The 13,256-nt window shown below is 44.6% G+C and overlaps 1 protein-coding gene across 10 annotated transcripts in view; it reads left to right on the top strand.

The window, feature by feature from the left end:
* The window catches only part of TNRC6C (trinucleotide repeat containing adaptor 6C), a 130,219-nt gene that overhangs the window by 20 nt on the left and 116,943 nt on the right, over positions 1 to 13,256 (top strand). Inside the window, exon 1 of one of the 10 annotated variants that reach the window (XM_067714031.1) lies at positions 810 to 1,351. The exons of 8 other annotated variants lie outside the window; for them this stretch is intronic. The gene's annotated coding sequence lies outside the window, so the exon portion shown is untranslated. Of the gene's footprint in view, positions 1 to 809; positions 1,352 to 2,036; positions 4,183 to 13,256 lie in introns of those variants that run through there. One more of the 10 variants, XM_067714032.1, reaches the window with a different exon arrangement.

The raw sequence follows: 13,256 nt of genomic DNA, 5'->3' as shown, positions 1-13,256 counted from the left end.
TGGGAGCCGGAGCGCCCGGGTTCGGCCCAACAGCTGTTTGCGCGGTGGGGGCGGGATGCTCGCGCTCCGGGGACAGGGATGCCTCCCGGGGGCTGTTTCGCAGCGAGGCTTGTTTGGTTCGCAGAGGGCGCGCAGGGGCAGGCTGGGAGGCGGGCGGCGAGCAGGATGCTCCCTGGCCCCGGCCGGCGCGTGTACGTGTGTGTGCACGGTGGGGAGGTGCAGGGCGTGTGCACGGCACGGGCGGGACGCGCGCCCGGGCCGTCTCCGGGTTCCGCCGCATAGAAGGCCAGCGCCAACGGGTGAAAATACAGCGCAAAACCCTGGCTCGGGAGCCGCAGGGGGCCGGCCGGCTGGGGAAACCGAGCGGGCGCACAGAGCCGGGTCCTCGCCCCGCGGTTGAGCCGCGCTAATGCAGACTCGCAGCAACCTAAGAAAAGGAATGACGCCGCGCGAGTTTCCACGCACCCCAAGCAGAGCGCGATCCCTCGGGACTCGCGCGTACCCGCCAGCACCCTGGCGCGCTCCCCGCGCGGTCTGGGGAACTACAGTGCTGGCGGGTATTAAGGGGGGGGGGGGGGGGGGCGTGGCTTAGCTGGAAGTAGCCAATGGGCCGGGGAGGGGCGCGCGGGGGCGGAGCTCGGGTTTAGAGTGCCGATTGGCCAGTTGGCTCTCCGGTATGCAGATACGGTGGAGTCACGTGCCAGGGGCCAGGACGACTTCCTGTTGGAGGCCAAGGCGGGGCGGGGAAGGGGGCGCGAGCGCCCCGTCTGGCTGGAGCGGGGGGAGGGGGGTTCTTGTCAGTTAGAGCAACAAGATGGCCGCGGTGGCAGCTCCGCACCTCAGCGCGACGGCCCCGGGAGCCGCAGCCGCCGCCGTCGGCCCTGCCGCCCCGCAGCCCTGAGCGCCGCCCCGGCCGCCCCCACCGCCCCTGACAGGGCCGTCCCTGCGCCTGCCGCGCTCCTGCCGCCGCCGACGCGGGCCCGCCCGAGCCGGAGGCGGAGGGAGCGGAGCCGGCCGAAAGCAGAGCGCCGAGCGCAGCCGCCGCCGCCTCGGATCCCGGGCCGCGCCGGAGCTGCTGTCCCGCCTGCTGGTGCGAGGAGGAGGGCGCGTCGCGGCGTCGCCGGGGCCGGACCTGGACCCGCTGGGACGCGTCGCCGCCCACCCGCCCGCGCCGCCGCTCGCGCCGGGACCTGAGCCCGCGGCGCCGGCGCTGAGCGGGCCCCCGCCGCCCGAGCGCCCCGCAGGCCCCGGGGCGGCTGCTCGAGTCGTTTTTGTCGCCGCCGCCGCCAGGCCCGCGCCGCCGGAGCCCCGCCGAGGAGCCGCCGCCGCCGCCGCCGGGGACGGATCCCAGGTGAGCGCGGGCTGGGCCTCCGAGCCGCCGCAGTCGGCGGAGCCGTTGGCGTCGCCTTTGTTCGGCCGGACCCGGAGCGCGAGGGGTCGCGGGTCCCGGCGGGAAGGGTGAGCGGCGCAGGGCGGCGGGAGGAGCTGCCGGCTGCGCGGGGCCGGGTGCGGGCGCGCGCGGGGAGAGAGGCTCGCGGTGCTCTGCGCGATCGGCACGGTCGGCGCGGCCACACGGCGGTTGCGTGTGTGGTGTCTGGAAACGATGCGGTTGGTGGAATTGGCTCCCCTGAGCAGTCACCCGCGGGTTTTGCATTTCTGATGGCATGCATGAACCCAAGCGTTTTCGGTGTGGGGCCTCCCGCGCCGTTGTTTGGGGGAGAGCAGGCGCGGGCGTGCCTAGGCGAGCGTGGAGGAGCCCCTCGGCCTCCCACGGGTCTGGAATCAGGTGGGCTGCTCGCCGCGCTGCAGGCTGCAGGGCGATGCGCACGGGGGACGGGAGCCGACCCGCAGTTGCCCCGCTCTCGGAGCGCGGAACCCGAGCGCCTTGGGGCCACCCCCGCTCGAGCGACGCCTCGTCTGCACCTTTGCCTGGTGGATGAGGTTAATTAATAGATTCGTGCCTGTTAAATGTGCAGATACAGATACAGGGGTTCCCTGCGCGTTAACTCGGTGGAGAACCTTTCGCTTGCAGGTTACACGCAGCTTTGGGAATCTCACGGAAGATGCAGGATTGCTGCCTCCACGTCGCGGGGCGGGGGAGGAGGAGCCGCAGATCCTGGCTGCACCTCTTGCGGTGTAAGACGCTCGACAGCCTCAGGGATTCTGTGCAAAATGAGTGCGACTGTCTCGAACCTTTGCCTCTGTCAGATTGAACCTCCATTTGAGTGGTCTGCTCGGTTATGTCTAGGCATGAACTGCAGATTCTGAACTCAAAATGGTGCTCTGTAGATGTCCAACTTAAGCGTCTTTAAGGAGTTGCAAGTTGGAGGCGTCTGGCTGGTTTAATCCATTGTGTTGCTGAGGTTCGGGTTTTCTCCTGTATCCGGTGTTCACGTGGATGTGCTGCGGTGTAGGTGGTCAGTTTGATGATCACTGTGTAGAGGCTGCTACGTCTCTGAACGTAATTTGACCCCGCAGGAGGCTTATTTTACGCAAGTTATTTCCTACATTTAGAATTGAGTAACTATGGGGATGAGTTGAGGCACTGGAAATGTGGCTTGAGTGATCTTCGAAGACAGTGGTGGCCAGTTTGAAATGTGTAGGGGGTGCGACAATTCTACGCATAGATTCCAGACTTCCTTCAATACTACATGAATGAATAAAGGATAAAACTTAGCCCCAGGCCAGATGAACTTGGTTGGCAGAGGGCACCTTGAAAAAATTTACATTATTCCAGAACCATGGAAGGTGGTGAAGGTCTTTGAACACCTTTCTGTGTGGCACTCCTAGGATGCTTTGTTGGGGGAAATGATGCAAAATGAGGTTTTCAAAATGACTAACCCAGTTGTATTATCCGAATTAATTTTATTATTGGTGTTCACAGATGATAAACGTCTGAATAGTTGTTACTTTGTTCTGAGTCTTTCATATTCTTGTCCAAATCAGAGACCTTACTGTTTGGTACCTCTGATTTACTATTAAGGTATGAAATTAAATAAAGTTGACCCTGAGGCTGTCATGAGACTTAATCCTAACTACTTCGTTTTGGATTCTGGCATTTAAATATTTTAGTAGTAACCTGGGGTACACGTCAAAGTTGATTTTAGGTTTTCCTCCTCACAGTGTTTATTGTTGTTCTTTTTCAAGTGGCATATGTTTTAACACTTTGACAAAGATTATTTTGTAACAGGTTTATGTTTATACTTAGTTGGCTCAGGAATTTTGGAACAAGTAGTTGCCTTAGAGTGCTGATTCTGAGGGAAGGTGGAGCAAATTGTTTCATTTGACTCTCAATGATTAACTATAACTAAACCATGGAGGGAATATAGGAAACTTTAAATTACAGTATTTCTCACCACCACCACCTTTTTGTTAAACAGCCGGCTTTACGGAGATAAATTTGTGCTTTTGCAAATGCTGTCATCTGGCTCACTTCCAAAACCAAGCTGGAGGAGGAGGAGGTCAGGGCTGGAAAGGCGGCAGCCTTTTTCCTTACTGAAGAGAGCTTTCAGTTGGAAAGAAATGGAAGATAAAATTCCTACAGTACTGGCTGAGAATGGGTTGTTTGCATTACTTCCCAAACTCCAAGTGGGGGTGATAAGGTCCTGAATGTAAACTTACTATTGCTTGACTCAAGAAAGTGATGCTAATTTTAAACTTAAAAAAAGAGAGAGTACTAGTGAAAGTCTGTTTCTCTGTTATTTGATTTGAGCATATAGAATGTCTTTGACATCATATAACTTCTTTAACAACTTAACATTTTAAGGCTGAGAGCCATCTTAAAGACTGTTTTATGGGGGGTATTTTTGGCCTTCCCCAGTAGGAATTAGATCCATGAGATTGCATGCTTATGTTTTCCATGATATGGACCTCTCAGTCAGGGTTTATTGTGTGAAGGTGATATCTGAGAAGATTTTGTAAGAAAGAAAATGGATTGGATATGAAGTCTGAGGCTATTCCACATATCTGAATAGCATATGAGTTAGTTAAGATTTGGGGATGGAGCAAACAAAGATTACTTAGCCAGAGCAACTGAAGCCTGTGTGGAAAGCATGAGAAATGGAGAGGTAGCAAGGGAATATGACAAGGGACAGATTTATAGAAAGCCTTGGAACCTGGGTAGGCTGAGGGAGCAGGAGGTGGAGCCCTGAGGAGGCAGAGCTGTAAGTGGGCAGGAACCAGGTAACTCTGTTTTTGTCTGTTTGTTTTGCTTTTCTTTTTCTGTGATTAAAACTGTTTTGACTTCTTACTCCTGATTTTGAGACAATCAGGTGGGTTTTTACCTTTTATTCCAGCTTAATTTCAGAGGCTCTTTTGATGTTTTTTTTAAATTAATTAATTTATTTATTTATTTATTAGGTGAGCTGTAAGGAAATCTTTTCAAAGAGTATTAGTGTCGTGGTCTATTTTGTATGATAACTGGCTTCACGGTAAAGGTGACTGGATTTTATTTGCTTAATTAAGACAGTTAACATCTTAATAATTTTGTTTGAAGATGCCATAGATGTAAGTAGAGGGAGCAGAGTATGAAGTGGCCTTTTTTTTTTTTTTAGGACATTTTACAGATTTTCTTTTTTTAAGCCAGTCTGATCATGACTATCTACATTTTTACAAATTAGCTTTTATTATTTTTAAAATTTTTATTGGAGTATACTTGATGTACAATGTTGTGTTAGTTTCTGCTGCACAGCAAAGTGAATCAGTTATATATAGGTATATATATGTGTGTGTATGTGTGTGTGTATATCTATCTATCTATTTATCTATCTATATATCTATATATGTATCTCCACTCTTAGATTCTTTTCCCATATAGGTCATTACAGAGTATTGAGTAGATCAAATTAGCTTTTAAATAATTGTGCATTCATGAGGAGAACGTTCTTTACGTTGCAAAATAATATACATAAGCTTTAAGATGTTTTCAATCATAAACATTCAGCTTATACACAACTCTTCAGGAATATAATTACTTAAAAATATAAAGATTCCTTGTTGTCAGAAATAACTATAAAAGCTTACGTAGAGAATGTATGTTTGACATTGAAACCAAAAAATGTGTACTCCTTGCCCAGTGAACTTGTTTGAATAACTTGATTAAAATAATCCTGTAACTTTTCTCTTGTGCAAATTATGTATTTGAACTGTAACTTATTTAATGAAAAGTAAAATAGTTATTTTTCAGTTCTCCAACTGGAATGTGACAAGGATTTGCGTGTTAAAAACATGGTGAAAATTCATACCCTTTGTGCTATTTTTGGAGTTTTACTAAAAATGAATTCTTTTCTTGGCCACACATGCTTTCAGAGAATGAAGAAGCTATTGCAGGGATGGAGAGCTGTTTGTTAAGAATGCATTCTTCCTCTGTAGCCCTCAAAGACTATAGAGCTGTGTGCAGAGCTAGACAATCTGGGCATCCAGCCATAAAACATCCCTGCTGTAGCACAGATAGTTGTTCGCACCCTCCTGAGCCCTCCATGGCTGCAAACCACAACAGAAGGAATGGGCTTGGGAAAGCAGCGTTCACTGCTATTTTGAACTCTTAATATTCTGTGTGGCTCTCTGAGTTCCAGCTCCGCATTGGGACTTTGGTTTTCTAAGATGTAGTAATGGTTAAGGGTAGGCAAGAATACAGCTTCTGAAATATGTCTCTTCTAGGCCAGTGGATTTCAACATTTGCTGTGGGAAATGAGGAGCAGCGGGTTGTCTGTCTCAGGGTCTCCCTCTCCTTGTTTGCCTCTTTGTTGCAATACTTCTATCCTGTTGGGTAATGACCTGCCTGAAGACACATCACCTGGCCACTGGGCCTTGTGTACAGGGCCCAAAGGAGAGAGTCCTGTGGAGTCCTCCAGAGAAGAGAGCCTATGGGCTAGATAGGTACCATGTGGCTTAGATCCCACTCTACTTCCTCATAAACCTTTTTTTATAAACGTTTTTTGACACAAAATTTAAAAAAAATTTTTGTACAGAAATATGAAAATGGAAGAGTGTGCAGACATGTCAGCTCATCTTTGTTATAAGGTTACAGCATTTTCTGTGAACACCCATCTACTTGTATAAATCCAGGTGATCCCCTATGATCCTCTAGAATACAAACACCTGAACAGCTTTTTTTCTTCAATCTAAAGTCCTACTCTGTTTTCCTTCTTTAGAATGTTTTAGAAATCATTACACTGTTCTATTTCGTAATGCCCTTCCTCTGAAGGCCTGAAGTGCAAACCTACAATATCACAATATCAAGTCAAATTATTCTCAGCAGCGGGATAACCCCTGTCTGTGACTGAGTCTTTTACTAACACACAGGCTGGCTAGTGCCAAACGTGGTTAGTGCCGAGGTGGTTATTGGGCGTATGTGTTTTGCCAGATTCATTTTATGTGTATAGTCTAGCTTATTAAGGATAAGATTTCTCACAACTAAAATCAGTTGCTTGGGTTGAGTCTGGCAAAGGCATTGTTTATTTTTTATTACCAAAGATAATTTGTTTTTAATTTTTCTTTTAATAAACGAATAATTTAAGATAGCAACCAGGAATTAAAGTTAAGGTCTGAAGCTGGGAAATGGCAGCAGAGGCAAAACTTATCACCTTCCCAACCATTGGGACTGTGAAAAGATGTTAACGTCAGGAATTGGGGGGGTGGGGTAGAATTACTCCTTTGATTGCATGTTTTCTCACACTCTATGTGAAATGCACAGGGGGAGGGGAAAGTGTAGGAAGGGAATTTACAGCAATGGGCTTTATTCTTCAGGAGACTGATGTCTTAAATGAGGCTTTGGGGGTAGGTGAGGGCAGCAGATGTTGGCTGTGCGGAAGCAAGTACATTTGAGTCACTGAGGACAGTGGAGAATTGTGTGTGCATGTTGGGGGGTTAGGAAGCATCCTCTCAGGTCGCCAGATCTCAGTTTAAAAATAATCTTCAAATAGGTACAGCTAACATTTGAGCATCTACTGTGTGATAGTGTGCCAAGGATGTGAGTGTTTATCTTACTTAATCCTCACAACACTCCCAGAAAATGGGTGCTTTAATTCTATTTTACGAAGGAGGAAAGGGAGGACAGGGAAGGAAATAAAAGCTCCTACAGCTTGTAGGAAGTGAAGCCAGAATTTACACTCAGTCTACTTCAGAGCCCTCACACATGGATTAATAGCTTGGATTATAGTCTCTTTTCCTCTGGTCTGTGTCCCACTGATGCACTTTATGTATGTTTTCCATTCCTCAGCAGCAGCTTGTAAGGTAGGTAGTATATTGTGTTCATTTTCTAGATTGGGAAGCTGAGGCTGATGCAAGTTGAATAGTTTGCCCGAAGTTAGAGCCTTAATAACATGTCTAGGTCCTCTGATGCCAGAGTCTGAGCCACTTTCTAAAGCCCAAGCCTGGTCATGTCGTTCCTTCCTTTACTCTACAAAAATTTAATACCTTCTGTGTTCAGCGGCCGCAGTGAAGATTGACCTCTCCCTGCCCTCCATGAGGTGTCCTTAGTGAGGGAGACAGGCACCAAACAAGTAAAAACAAACAAAGCAAAAAACTGAGATGCCAATTAAATGTCATGAAGCTTCCTCAAGTTCACAGCAATCCACGTTGGTATATAATTATACAGCCGTGTTCCGCATCTCCCCTCTTGAAGCTGCATGTTAGCACGTGGGATGCTTAGAGAAGTCCAGCAGCAGAAGAAACGTTTACCTTCGTTAGCCCAGTCAGCCTTTCCCAGACTTATGTGACCACCAAACACTGTTTTCCCTTTGGTACTACCTTGTAGTGTAGTTCAGTGGAACAGACTTGGGAATGTGAAAAGAGAGTGCCCAGTCATTCGAAAGAGGGAGGGGACCCATGGGTCACAGTGGTCAGGCAGAACTTCACTTGAAATGGGCCCTGGAAGATTGATAGATAGCATTTGGCTGGATGGAAGGAATATTCTACAAGGAGACGAATGGGCAAGCCATGTTTGGGGAACATTTTGGCAAGTACCTAACCATAGCAGCTGGAACTCAGTATTTTTATTGAATAAGTGAACACCGAGACCTAGCTGTACGTGGAGTTTTCATGTTGGCAGTGAGGTTTAGAAGGGGTTATATGGGTAAAATCTCCATTCTTTGGCTGGTTAGGAACTTTTGATGGTTGTTGATGGGCATGATATTGAACCAAGTGGTAGATTAGAAACTTGCATGGAGCTGATACACAGTGGATGGTTGGAGGGGAGATTGGAAGCATGAAAACCATGGCTGTTGTGGTTGTCTGTCAGGCGATGCGAGCTTGGACAAGCATAATGGTAGGGGCACACTGAAACGGTGTTAGGAAAAATCAGGACAAAATAATACCAAATGATTGGTGTGAGCTGTTGGAAAGAAAGAATTCTAAGAGGTCAGACACACTGTGCTCGCTGCTCTTTCTGGGATGTTCCAGAGAGGCTTTAAATTAAGTAAATAAAGAAGCTAATGTTAAACTGTTTGATTAAATACATAAATGAGTCCTTTTAAAACGCTGATCGGGGAAAGATGGCACATAATATAGCAGTTTTAGGAGAGTTTATTGTTTGAGGTTCTGGGGTGGGGATTTGACTCACAAGCATAAATCCCAGTATGTAATGAGCCATGTAATAATAGGGTTCTGCTGTTAATTATGGTGAGTACTCGCAACGAAATTGAATTTTCTTAGTACCGTCCCTCTAAAAAAAAAAACTTAACTCAGACTTTGTATAACAGTCCCAGATAATATTGTAAACTTTATGGATATGGAATATTGACAAAAGAAAGGGAGAAAACAAATCTTAAGTATTTCCAGAAAATATGAGATCAGATTATAATGTAAGTAGTATACCAGTGTTCATGGTGGCTGTGTTGAAGTTACTAGAACTTTTTAAGTTAGGTGAATTTATTAGAAGTGATAATATGTTCTTTATTAACAAAGAAAAAAATTAAAGCAACAAAATAGACTTTTCTTTTTTTACTCTTCTAGAACGGGGTGGGGAAGCTTTAAAACAGACAAAAATATTATTTATTTGCCACATTCAGGTGATGAATAAGAACTTTAGCCACTGTTGTACCTTTGTATGTATTATGGTTTTGCATTTAATTGATGAGCACTATTTATTCTCCCTGTTCATTTTGGACTCTAAACCCCAGCATAGCCACTTACCGATTAGTGCTTTGCAAAAAAGCCTTAATTATCATCATCATTTCTCTATTAGGTTTTGAGTTCCTTGATAGCAGGGATAATAATGTTTTTGTCTTTGTAATATCTACAGTATTTTGTGGATACTAAGGTTAAAAAATTTCAATTTTGAGTCATTTGTTTCTTCAGAGATGTTGCTTCCACAGATGATCATAGGGGGAAGGGAAGAGATTGATAATGACTACTTTTCCTCTGCCTTTTTTTTTTCTTTTTTTTTTTAGTCTTTTTAGGATAGTGACCCACCATATTTTCAGCTAGTCAGCCCATCATGGGAGCACGGGATGCACCTGCAGGTGTGAGTAGAGTTATGCGATAAGTCCATCTTAACAGTCCTCGGTGGAATGCTTTGCACCGTGTTTTCTGTGGGTACCTGTAGGAATGGGCAGTTCTCTTTTCAGGTCTCTGGGCATTGCCAGTAAGTTCCACCAACCAAATTGTAAAGAAGTAATATGTGACATTTCTTAAGGACATTTGACATTTGAACTTTAGGTTCAAATAATTCCTGGTTTGCCTTTCACAGATCAGGTGACTATCATTAGATACTAGCCATTGGAAAAATGAGTGTTATAACTAATAGGATCATTCTGGCCAATCCACAATGTCTGGTTAGCATATATTAAATGTATTTTTCTATACTCCTCTAGGGGGACTCTGGAAATCAGATCGAATTTTTAAAGGATGTTGTCAAAATTCTTTTTCTTAAAATCAATTTATGTTAACTATAATTTAAGTACTCTTTTAGCACAGTTATTAAATGTGGTTAATTAGTTTACACATATGCCTATTTAGCCTTTTTTTTTTTTTTTTTGCAGTACGCGGGCCTCTCACTGTTGTGGCCTCTCCCGTTGCGGAGCACAGGCTCCGGACCCGCAGGCTCAGCGGCCATGGCTCACGGGCCCAGCCGCTCGGCGGCATGTGGGATCTTCCCGGATCGGGGCACGAACCCGCGTCCCCTGCATCGGCAGGTGGACTCTCAACCACTGCGCCACCAGGGAAGCCCCCTATTTAGCCTTTGATGGCAGAATTTTGATTATGTAGATCCCATGGCCTAAGAAAATGGGGTTTTCTCTTTAGCTTGTGGTCTTCCAACTAAATCTCAAATTAGTGGACATTGATTTCAGAATTCAGCCTTTAGGATTACTCAGAAGTTTTTCTTGCCTTTTATTTGTCTTTCCTGTAACCCTCCCCCTCCGCTTTTTTCATTTGCCCTTTTCATTTTTTTTTTTTCTCTCCTGAAACTTTGCACTTCAGAGATGGGAGTAAAGGCTTATCTTGAGGCAATAGGATGAACAGTGTGCTTTCTTTCATTTCGATGTATTGTTGTTTTGCTAAGCCTATTTGCTCTGAGGATATAAAACCACAACTGGAGAAAGGATTCCAAACTTCATAATAGCTGTATTTTTTTGAGTGCTTGTTGTGTGCCAAGTACGGGGCACTTAATACATTACCTACTTTATTCTCATCAATAGATGTGGAAACCAGGGCACCTCAGAGAGGTCAGGGCTCCCTGATTGCTGGGACTGTGCTCCTGGCTGTTCAGTTGTTCCCCCTCATTCAGATGGACAGAGTGATTTTTATTACCATTAAAGATCTAAGAGATCAGGACTTCCCTGGCAGTCCAGTGGTTAGGATTCCTCACTTCCACTGCAGGGGCCACGGGTTCCATCCCTGGTTGGGGAACTAACATCCCGCATGCTGCGCAGCATGGCTTGGGGCCCCAAATTTGATGTGTGGCATTTGGCTTCTTTTAATTTTAAAAATTTACCAAATGTTAACGTAAATTACCTGTGTCTAATGGGTTCATAGATAGCCCCAATATCAGTAGTATCATTTGGGGCTCTAAAAGGACATTGAAAGAAAAATAACTTTGATGTGTTTATAAGAAATGTTATTTCTCTTGGAAAAACCTGATAGTGAATTCTTTTTCCTCCCTGATTTCTAAGTCTGGCATCCAGAATGCAGCTGAGGCAAGAGCATGTCTGTGAGACAAACATAGATCTCCTGAAATCTTATGGATTACTTTTTTTTTCTGCCACAGCAGCAGGTTTTTCTTAAAACATTGTTTGAAATTTAACATTACTGAAAATTTTAAGCCTGCTTAAAGGGATTCTAGTTTTGATTCAAATTATAAAAAGTAAGGCATTTTAATGAAAATCTGTGTCACCTTGACACCAGGATGCTTTAGTTATTAATGGGATAAGCTAGAAGTAAGGTGCCTTTGATATGTATGAGCAGTGTATGATAACTGTCTGTCTTCTGTCTAATTCAGCTACTTCCTACTACACTTCCTGTTCAATCTCACATTTCAGTTGGAAAGCAATTTCCTCACTTGACCCATTTTTCTTCTGTATTGTGTCTTTCTTCCAGTTCTTCAACACAGAGAGTTTGAAGGAATGGAGTGTTGTAAACCCGAACAAGGTGAAGAGATTAAGATACCTGCTTTGGAATAAGCATATTCTCTTTTATTTCTTCCTTTGGCTCTCTGGTTGGAGGGATAATGGTTTTGCTTGTTTACTTTCATGTCACGGTTTTCAGAAGAGATACATATTGAATGACTGAGAATGGTAGAGAGGCATATGGGTAAAGAAAAACACAGGTGTGTGGGGGTAAGGATCTTGTTTTATAACATGGATAATTTAAGGATATTATAATTTTAGTAAAAACATATGCAGTAAGCCTGGCATTAATAAGTCTATATTGTAAAATGTCTATTTATCTGGAGACCTGGGTCTCTTGATATCATTATCTTGTTATCATTAATGCCACCATTAGTCACAGGTTTGACATTATCATGTGATGACATTTGTTTCGCACCCATGGCTTTGTAGAATGCTTGAATTGGCTTCTGTCCTTGCCAGATCAAATTCTAAACGTCCTAACATACCTAACAGAACACCAGTCTCTTTCCTGAAACCGTCTCTAAGTTCACTGTGTAAACTTTCTCTTTTCTGTTTACACTTACGCCTTTGGTGACCTTATTCAGTCCTGTGACTTTAAATACCATACATACCCTGAAGACTCCTATGTTTTATTTTGCCAGCCTGGGCTGCTCCCAAGACTCAGTATTTGCATAGCTAGTTGCCTTCTCCACATCTCCACATGACTGTTTAGTGAGCATTTCCACCCCACAGGGTCAGGACCTGACTCCTGCTCTTGCCCCTGCATCCACTCTGCCTGTACTCCTCCCTGTCTTACTCGAGAGCACTTACATCCTTCTAGTTGCTCCAGGCTCAAACTTTGGAGTCCTCCTTGGGCCCCTCTTTCTTTCCATGTACAGTACATAGGACATCAAACAGGTGATTTCCAAGTAGTCCATGGGTCAAAGAAGAGATCACAAGGGAAAGTCAGAAAATACTTTGAACTGAATTTAAAAAAGAAAACACAACATATCAAAATTCATGTGATGCAGCTAAGCTGTAGTAAGAGGGAAATTTATAGCTTTAAATGTCTGTATTAGAAAAAGAGAAAGATCTCAAAGCAATAATTTAAGTTTCTACCGTATGATTCCAGGAACTGAAGAACAAACTAAACCCCATAGCGAGCAAAAAGAAGGAAATATAGATTAGAGTGAAGTCAATGAAATAGAAATAGAAAACAGTAGAAAAGGTCAGTAAAACCAAAACCTGGTTAATTGAAAATATCAACTAAATTGAGAAACCTGTAGCTAGATTGACCAAGAAAAAGAGAGAAGATACAAAGTACCAAAATCAAGAATGAAGAGGGGACTTGAGAACTGATCTTACAGAAATTAAGTAGATACTCTGAATAACTTTGTGCAGACAAGTTAGACACCATAGATGAAATGGACAAAATTCTAGAAACAGACAAATTACCAAAACTGACTCAAGAAGAATGAAAAGTCTGAATGGACATCCAACAAGTAAAGAAACTGAATTAGCAATTAACAATTTGGCACAAAGAAGAGCCCAGGTCGTCTTGGCTTCACTGATAGATTCTGTCAGACATAAAAAGAACTAATACAAAGCCTTCACAAACATTTCCAGAAAATACAGGAGGAAGAAACACTTCCCAGCTGATTCTGAGGCCAGTACTGCCATGATAACAAAGCCAAAGACATCATAAAAAAA

Source organism: Pseudorca crassidens, chromosome 19, assembly GCF_039906515.1.
Source record: "Pseudorca crassidens isolate mPseCra1 chromosome 19, mPseCra1.hap1, whole genome shotgun sequence".
Classification (NCBI taxonomy): Eukaryota; Metazoa; Chordata; class Mammalia; order Artiodactyla; family Delphinidae; genus Pseudorca; species Pseudorca crassidens.
This window is presented reverse-complemented; position numbering and strand designations above follow the sequence as displayed.